Here is a 10085-nt window from a genome sequence, read left to right on the forward strand (position 1 = left end):
ATTAAAGCAACTCGGATGAATTCTAGCTTTTTGTCGCGTCCATTCTTCCGATCGACGTGGGAGCCCCAGCTCCTTCATTGGTGACCTATCGACATGGACACGGCAGTCGCCCTTAAACTGCCTACCTTCTGGGAGGCTCATGCGGCGGTTTGGTTCGCGCAGGCGGAGTCCCTGTTCGCCCTGCGAGGCATCACGGCCGACGACACCCGCTTCCACCATGTGGTAGCTGCGCTCGGGTCGGCTACCGCGGCCCGCGCCCTGAGCCTCCTCGAAAGCCCGCCAGCCGCTGACAAATACGGCGCGATTAAGAAGCTGCTCCTCGATGCTTTCGCCCTCCCATCGGCGGAACGCGCACGGCGCCTGCTCGAACTGCCTGAGCTCGGCGACACGCGCCCTTCCGAGCGAATGGACTACATGCTTTCACTGCTCGGCGAGCACTCTCCGGCATTCCTGTTCCGGGAGCTGTTCCTCCGTCAGCTGCCTAACCCGGTACGCCTCGCCCTGGCAAGCACGACGATCACAGATCCCCGGGCCCTTGCCAGAGAAGCCGACAAGATCTCCGCCACAGGACAGCGCATCGCAGCGGCGACATGGGACCCACCGCCGTCCGACGCAACACCCATGGCGCCCGAGCACCCGGCACGGTCGACGGCCGAACTGCCGACGCAATTGGCGGCCGCTCTACCGAGCCGACCACCTCCAGCACGACGACCGAGGCCTCCACCTGACCAAGCGTGGTGTTACTATCATGCCAGGTTCGGACAGAAGGCCCGGACATGCCGACCCCCGTGCACCTTCGGCAGGCCGGGAAACGGCCGGGCCGGCGTTCATTACCAGCCATGAGCGCCGGCCACACTGGCAACTTACTGTTCATCACGGATAAAGCGTCCGGACGGCGCTTCCTGTGCGACACCGGCGCCCAACTGAGCGTCATACCCGCCTCTGACCAGGACAGGCAATCCGCGGTTTGCGGCCCCTCCTTGGTTGCGGCCAACGGATCGACTATCCGCACCTTCGGCCCGCGCAACGTCACCCTCTGCTTCGGCGGCCAACGCTTTGCTTGGACGTTTGTAACCGCCAACGTGCCCATGGCTCTGCTAGGCGCCGACTTCCTCTGCGCACACGGACTGCTGGTGGACATCCAATGGCGTCGTTTAATCAACGCTGAAACCTTCAGCTCCCTGGTATGCACATTGAGCAGCTCTGCGCCGACCGAGCTGGCATGCACCATCCCGGCGGCGAACGAGTTTGCTCGCCTGCTCACGGAGTTCCCGGCCCTCACGCGGCCGACGTTTTCGGCCGTCGCAGTACGGCATGGGATCGAGCACCACATACCAACCACGGGCCCGCCGGTCTACGCCAGGGCCCGCCGCCTCGACCCAGCCAAGCTCGCCGTAGCGAAGGCCGAATTCGACGCGTTGGAGCACCTCGGCATCGTGCGGCGCTCCGATAGCGCGTGGGCATCGCCACTGCACATCGTGCCAAAGCCGGGGGGTGGATGGCGCCCGTGTGGCGACTACCGCTGTCTCAATGACGCTACCACCCCCGACAGGTACCCGATCCCGCATATCCAAGACTTCTCCGCCCGTCTGGCGGGACGGGTCATTTTTTCGAAAATTGATCTCATACGGGGATATCACCAGGTACCTGTCAGGGCGGCCGACGTCCCTAAAACGGCAGTCATCACGCCGTTCGGCTTATTCGAATTCTTGCGGATGCCGTTTGGTCTCAAGAACGCGGCTCAGGCGTCCAGCGCTTGATGGACGGCGTGCTGCGTGACCTGCCGTTCCTTTTCGTTTACCTGGACGACATCCTCGTCGCCAGCACGTCCCGGGCCGAGCACCTCCTCCACTTCCGAACACTGTTCGGGCGCCTCAGCGAGCACGGCCTCATCGTCAACCCGGCCAAATGCCACTTCGGCACGACGGCCGTTGATTTTTTGGGCCACCACATCACCAAGAACGGGGCCGTGCCGCTGCCAACCAAGGTCGAGGCCATCACCACGTCCCCGCGTCCCCGCACCATAAAGGCCCTGCAGGAATTCCTGGGAATGGTGAATTTTTATCACCGCTTCGTGCCCCGCGCTGCTCAACTCATGCGGCCCCTCTACGAAGCCCTCCGGGGCAAGCCGGCCAAGCACGACATCGCCTGGTCCGCAGCAATGGATGCGGCCTTCCAACGCTCAAAGCGGGCCCTCGCCGACGCAACACTGCTCGCTCACCCGGTGCTCAACGCTCCCATCGCCCTCACCACGGATGCCTCCGACTACGCGGTGGGCGCCGTACATGAGCAATGGGTGAACGGGGTTTGGCAGCCACTCGCTTTTTTCAGCCGGCAGCTCCGGCCGAACGAGCTCAAATACAGCACGTTTGACCGGGAGCTTCTCGGTCTACACCTGGCCGTCCGCCATTTCCGCCACCTCCTGGAGGGCCGACCTTTCACGGCGTTCGTCGACCACAAGCCGTTGGTTTACGCCATGGCCAAGGTCACGGAGCCATGGTCGGCCCGCCAACAGCGCCACCTCTCCGCCGTGTCGGAGTTTACCACGGACATCGGGCACGTCGCCGGCAAAAACAACGCCGTGGCCGACTGTCTTTCCCGGGCCAGCGCGAACGCGGTCCACCTGGGCGTGGATTTTGCGCTTATGGCGGCGGACCAAACCACCGACACCACGGTGCAAGCCCTCCGGGCGGCGGACACGGGCCTCCGCCTGGCCGACATCCCCTGCGCGGACACTGTCCTGCTCTGCGACGTCTCCCAAGGCCAGCCTCGCCCCATCGTGCCCGTCACCTGGCAACGCCGCATCTTCGCCTCCCTCCACGGCCTTTCCCACCCGGGCCGGAAAGCTTCCCAGAAGCTGGTGTCGGCGCGTTTCGTCTGGCACGGCCTTCGTCGGGACGTCCGCGATTGGACCAGCACCTGCACGGCCTGCCAACGGGCCAAGGTCCACCGACACACCCAGGCCCCGCTGGCACCTTTCACCGTGCCCGAACGACGTTTCGACCACGTCAACGTGGATCTGGTGGGCCCCCTCCCCCCGTCACGGGGGTTCACACACCTGCTCACCATGGTGGACAGGACCACCAGGTGGCCGGAGGCCGTTCCCCTCGTCTCCACCACCACCGCCGACGTGGCGCAGGCTTTCATCGCCACCTGGGTCGCCCGCTTCGGCGCACCGGCGGACATCTCGTCAGACCGCGGACCACAGTTCACCTCCGAGCTGTGGGGCGCGGTCGCCCGCAACCTGGGGGTCAAGCTCCACCGTACTACGGCCTACCACCCCCAAGCAAACGGGTTGTGCGAGCGATTCCACCGCTCCATGAAGGCCGCGCTCATGGCCGGCCTTCAAGACGGCGGTTGGGCCGACCGGCTGCCGTGGGTCCTTTTGGGCCTTCGCACGGCCCCCAAGGAGGACCTCCAGGCATCCACCGCCGAGCTTGTCTATGGCCAGGTGCTACGCGTCCCGGGCGAATTCGTGCCCGACGCTACCAGTCCCTGGTCCGCAGCTCACCAGCGCTCGGACCTCCAGGAGGCCGCCCGACGGTTTGCCCCCGTGCCAACATCCCACCACGGTGACCCCCAGTCCTACGTCCCCCCAGCACTCCGCACAGCGGAGTATGTTTTTGTGCGTCACGACGCACATCGGTGGCCACTCCAGCCGCCGTACGACGGGCCCTTCCGGGTGCTGCGACGGGACAACAAGTCGTTCGTCATCGACATCGGCGGCAGGTCGGACCGGATTGCAGTGGACCGCCTCAAGCCGGCGCACGTGGACGTCGACCACCCACCACGGGTGGCCCTTCCGCCGCGGCGAGGCCGCCCCCCGTCCACGGTGCCCCCCACTCGACCGCCCACCACCTCACCGGACCCCCTCCCACGACCCGCCAGGGGTCGCTTCGGCCGGGTCATCAGGACCCCCCTCAAATTGACCCTGCCGGTGCAAGTCGATTCTGGGGGGACGTGTGTAGCGGCTGCCGCTGGGTTTTCACAATCGCCTTGCACCTATCAAGGACGCGGAGCGATCACCATGCCGGGCTCGTCCAGGACGCCCGGGCAGGCCCGCGCTCAACTTGCCAGGCCTCGGTCGGGACGCCCGGGCATGCCCGGGCATGCCCGGGCAGGCTCGCCCTCAACTTGCCAGGCCGCAGCCAGGACGCTGGGCCACGCCCCCTGGCGCCGGGCCTGGGCAAACCCCCTGGGATAATAGATATATATTGCTGACGGATAAACGGGTTTTCAGAGTGCCTGAGTATTTGATTTCATTAAAGCAACTCGGATGAATTCTAGCTTTTTGTCGCGTCCATTCTTCCGATCGACGTGGGAGCCCCAGCTCCTTCAGCATCGTGGTTTTCCTGTCGGACGTGCGATACGTGGCCCAGGCGGTTGAAATCGGTTTAACCGCACCGCCGGATATTTTTGTTAACGTTAATCCTTTGGACACAATGGCCGTTCGGTTAACTCTGTCCAATATTCCTCCTTTTTTCACTTGTGAAGAGATCGTCTCTGCACTAAGTGTCTTTGGCACAGTTGTGTCGCGGGTCTCGATGGTTCCGCTTCGTCTTCGCTCTGACGCCTCGGTTCGGCATGTTATGTCGTTCCGACGTCATTGTTATATCATTTTAAAAGATAACGCTCAATCACTCAATGCAGTTATGACGTTGAAATATAAAAACCGCAATTATCAAATCTATATTGCAACGGAAACTATAACTTGCTTTAATTGTGGTGAATCGGTGTATTTAAAAAACGTTTGCCCCAAGAATACCGCCGGTGATGCATCGATACCGGTGAAGACCATGAACACTAAAAGTGGTCCATCTAGAGTCGGGGACCCTCGTGATGCCTCAAACACGAGTAATTTACCTGAGCCGTCGGCGGCGGGGGTGGCTCAACCCCAGGCAGATGGTGAGGGTTTTACCGTTGTTCCCTATAAAAGGAAACATAAATTAAAACATTTAACTGATAACAGTCAGGATGTGGCGGCGAGCTGTCCAAAAAAAGATGGCACCAGCTGACGAACACGGCGAGTCCCGTTTGGAAGCAGCAATATCTGAGGTTTTTAAAACCGAAAATCGGTTCGACGTTCTTGTTCTGGAGGATGATAAATAATGCTTCTGCTTGTGGAGTTGGTGAACTCGAGCGGGAAGTTGGTGTGGTGCAACAGGAAGCGCATGTGACCACTCCCATGGTCACAGGCACCGTGTATGTGAACGCCGAGTCCACTCTTGTCCCTCTTCCTGCTGGGGGTGAGGTGTGTGACGTTCCTGAGTTGCAGACAACCTCGAGCCCAGGTGAATCAGAGTGTAAGGCATCAGCTGATGACGTGCCAGGTTTGCCCCCAGCAGAATGTGAAACTTCTCCTGATAGTACATCTCTTCCTCTCCCTCTTCCTCCTCCCGGCTCCCACTCCCATTCCCATTCCTCCTCCCACCCCCCTCCTCCTCCCCTCCTCCTCCCCCTCCTCCTCCCCTCCTCCTCCCGCTCCTCCTCCCACCCCCCCTCCTCCTCCCACTCTCCTTCCTCCTCCCACTCTCCTTCCTCCTCCCACTCCTCTTCCTCCTCCCATCCCCCTTCTTTCTCCTCCCGCCCCCCTCCTCCTCCTCCCGCCCCCCTCCTCCTCCTCCCGCCCCCCTCCTCCTCCTCCCCCACATACTCCTCTTCCTTCTGCTTTGGGTGCGGAATGTGACGTTTCCCTCGTGAAGCCACCAGCTCCATCTCAGGAGCATGAAATTGATGTCATGGACATGGACCGACACTCGGAATGTGATTCGGACGGGACCTCGTCGCTGGCCTCTGCCGGGAGTGTCGAAGCCTGGAATGACCCGGGTTTTCCCCAAGGTTTGGAGGGTGAGACCAGTGTTCCGCCCTCCGAGATCATAAAATTTCTCCAGGACACTTTTCGGAAGAAACGGGTAAAAATTAAAGATTTTTTCCCTGACCTAATCGGCTTTGTGGTCTCTACGAAGCGATTGCTTGTTAAAGCCGGACAGCTTGGCGTGACCGAATCACAGCTCTATCGTCTCCGGAAATGTATCCTGAAAGCGAAGAAGGAGCTGCAGATGTAGCCCAGCCAAGCTGTTTGGCACGTTTGACACGTTTATATACACCCTTATATCATGGCTTTCTCCTTCGCCAGTTTGAATATTAATGGGGGACGTTCTTCCCTAAGGAAAATTGAAGTTAAACAGTTTGTTAAGGAAAATCACATCGATATTCTACTTCTACAAGAGACAAGATGTAGTTCCTCTTGTATGGGGGAGTGGCAAAGGATAATGAAAGGAAAATGGTTTTTTAGTAGTCTGGAACACCCAAGGGCTGGGGTAGCTGTCTATTTACAGCCTTCCTTCTGTAGCTCTCATATAGTTTTTAATGACATAATCAAAGGGTATTTAATTTCAGTCACTTTTACACACAATGGTTTTAAACACACGGTACTGAACATTTACTCACCTAGTGATAGCACAGAAAGACTTGCCTTTTATACTAAGTTGGAAACATCTCTCATGCACATTGATTTTAATGGACTTGTCTGTTTGGGTGGAGATTTTAACTGTACCGTGGACCCTGCCCTTGATCGTAATGGAGAGGAGCCTCACCCAGCAAGCGCAGTGCCTCTGTTAAGATCCTTGTCCAAGTTCTCCCTTGTTGACGTGTGGAGAATCCGCAATCTCTCTGTCCGCCAATACACGTGGTGTCGGTGCTCAAAGAGTCGTCTCTCGCTCGCAAGATTGGACCGGTTCTATATTAACAGTATTTTTCTGAATATCGTGAGTGGCGCGGACATTGTCCCGAGTGGCTTCTCAGATCATCACATGGTTACGCTTTGTGCTTGCCTACCAGTTCGGAATCGTGGTGCTGCCTACTGGACCTTTAATGTGAGCCTTTTGGAAGAAAAAATGTTTGTTGATGCATTTCATGCATTCTGGAGGGCCTTGCTCCAACGTAAACCATCCTTCCCCCGCCTTGGGCAGTGGTGGGACAATGCCAAAGTACAGATGAGATTGTTTTGCCAACAATATGGAGCTTATCGTACTCAACACAACTCTGCCCTTCAATCCCTGATTGCCAAGGAAATATTATCCTTGCAATCCACCCTCTCGGCCTCTAGTACTGAGAGAACGAACTTTCTGCTGGCGAAGAAAAAAGCTCTTCTTGCTGATCTATGTGCAAAGCAAGCTAGAGGAGCGCTGATTCGTCTCCGAATGGAGAACCTGTCATTTGGATACCTCCTCCAAGTTCTTTTTTGCACTGGAAGTCCGAACTAAGAGAGGTCAGCAGATAACTTCAGTAAGGACGAAGGAAGGAAGAATAACGCACGATCAAAAAGACATCAGGTATTCCCTCAAGAACTACTTCTCTGACCTGTATCGCGCTAAGGGAATCGATAACGAGATCACAGGATCCTTGACTTCCTCCTTACCCACCTTGTCGGAGTCTGCGTGCCTGCAACTGAACAAGGAGCTAACTATGGAAGAACTCCATGCTGCTTTACAAACCTTACCTTCAGGTAAGGCCTCTGGCTTGGATGGGATACCTGCAGAATTTTACAAAGCTTTCTGGACCTCCTGGGACCAGAGTTACTCGAAGTTTTGGTTGACAGCCTACGATTAGGCTTACTGCCGCTAAGCTGTCGTAGGGCGGTACTCGCCCTGGTCCCAAAGAAAGGAGACCTTCAGCAACCGCAAAATTGGTGTCCCATCTCACTGCTTTGTACGGATTACATAGTTTTCTCCAAGGCTCTTACCAACCGGCTCAGGCCCGTGATTGGCGACATCATACACCCCGATCAATGCTACTGTGTTCCGAAAAGGACAATACATGACAGTATTTTTATCGTGCGTGATTTAATTGATATATGTGATCTTAAACAAAGAAATGTTGGTCTGGTTTTTTTAGACCAAGAAAAGGCCTTTGACACCATTGATCACTTTTATCTTTTCTCGGTTTTACGTGGGTTTGGGTTTCCAGAAAATTTTATCTCTCACGTACAGTTACTGTATAATAATATTTTTAGTCTACTCAAGGTTAACAATATTTTATGTCCACCTTTCCCGGCTAGTAGAGGCATTCGCCAAGGATGTCCTTTGTCCGGCCTCCTGTACTCCCTCACACTTGAACCTTTGCTTGTTCGCTTGCGTGCACGTCTTCTCGGTTTCCTTCCGCAACCAACGGCGCACCCAGTTAAGGTGATCGCTTATGCGGATGATCTTTGCGTAATCGTTCATTCGGATGAAGATGTCTCCGCCTTGGTCCAATGTGTCCATGAATTTAGTTTGGCAAGCTCTGCAAAGGCCAATTGGAAGAAGAGCAGTGCTCTTTACCTTGGTCCACAAAATGGAGCCATTCCTCCAACTCTGCCCGAACAACTTGAATGGACAAGGGATGGAATCCTTTATCTCGGTGTTTTTCTTGGCCCTGGAAACTTCATTTAAAAAAACTGGGAGTCTCTTATAATCAAAACTGAGACGGTTGCTGAAATGGAAGGGTTTACTTTGTCAACTTTCTTATCGGGGCCGAACCCTTGTTATAAATAATCTTGTGGCATCAATGCTTTGGCATGTTTTAATGGCACTGCAGCCCCCAGATTTCATTCTCAAAAAGCTACAAGCTACTTTTATCGACTTTTTTGGGGGAGGTAAGCACTGGCTTCGACCTGGTGTGCTCAGCCTGCCTGCTGCTCAAGGAGGACATGGACTGATTGCTGTTTCTAGCAAAGTGATGGCTTTTCGCCTCCTTTCACTTCGTACGCTGCTGTACACCGACGTCTCGTGGAAAGCGTCGGCTCACTGCCTGCTTCAGCAAGCAGGGAAACTCAACTACGACCAAGAACTGTTCCTTATAGACACCACGAAAGTTGATGTAACACCAGTTCCTCTATTCTATAGGAGTATGCTGGAGGCATGGCAAGCGGTTACTGTTCGCCGTGACAACAGGAACTATTCTCTTGAGCTGTTTTTAAATGAGCCCATCTCATTGGGCTCATTGGCCCTGGAAACTTCATTTTAAAAAACTGGGAGTCTCTTATAATCAACTACGACCCGGGGGTAAATGAGTGAACGGATCACCGCTGTAGCCCCAGAAAGCTTGCAACTCCAAAGCGTCATACAGATGGAGCACCTGTAAGATGGAGAACCTACAAGATGGGGCACCTGCAAGATGGAGCACCTGCAAGATGGATAACCTGCAAGATGGATAACCTGCAAGATGGAGCACCTGCAAGATGGATAACCTGCAAGATGGATAACCTGCAACATTGCGTGCCTGCAAGATGGCGTACCTCCAAGATGGAGCACCTGCCCATTACGATCGGCCTTTTTCCAACACCTCTGGAGTGGCTCACAAGTCCCCAAGTTCATCAAGGAAAACATATCGGAAAAGTGTTATGATGTAATGCGTTCACAAACATTCCTCCAGCAGTGAACATGGTGACGTGTTACATGGTGCGTTCAGAAAGGAACACGGTTGGGAAGGACACGGATGCTCTGTCGCTCCCAGCTACTGGTTGTGCGAGGTTTATCTCCTGGTCTGTCCATTTGGATCGCATTGGGATCACCAATAAAAAAAAAGAAAAAAAGTCTCTCTCTCTCCCTCTCTCTCTCCCTCCCTCTCTCCCCCTCTCTCTCTCCCCTTCTCTCTCTCCCCCCCTCTCTTTCCCTTTCTCAATTTTTTGCTTAATTTAATTAAAAGCTTAATTTGCTCTTGATGTGTTCATAGCTCTTGCGTGAGCATTTCCTTTAAAATTGTTTGTGGTTTCTGTTTGTGTCCTCACCTTTGGTTGGTAAAATTTTTATACTTGCTGGTTTCTTTTGAATATCCTTTGTTCTTTTTTTGGTGTGTTTATGATCCTTATACAATGTTTCTTTGAACTCGTTGCTTGGTTTAACACTGCTTTGTGGAATGGTTTTATACTTTTATAATAAAAGGATACAAAAGTCAGTCTCAGTCTCTCAGTCTCTCAGTCTCTCAGTCTCTCACTCTCTCAGTCTCTCTCTCTCTCTCTCTCTCTCTCTCTCGTCTCGTCTCGTCTCGTCTCCTGCGCATTCTCCAGCTCAACTCGCGCTCCACTGACCTGAACTCAGACTTCG

Source organism: Myxine glutinosa, chromosome 8 (assembly GCF_964187855.1).
Source record: "Myxine glutinosa chromosome 8, kmMyxGlut1.1, whole genome shotgun sequence".
Lineage (NCBI taxonomy): Eukaryota > Metazoa > Chordata > Myxini > Myxiniformes > Myxinidae > Myxine > Myxine glutinosa.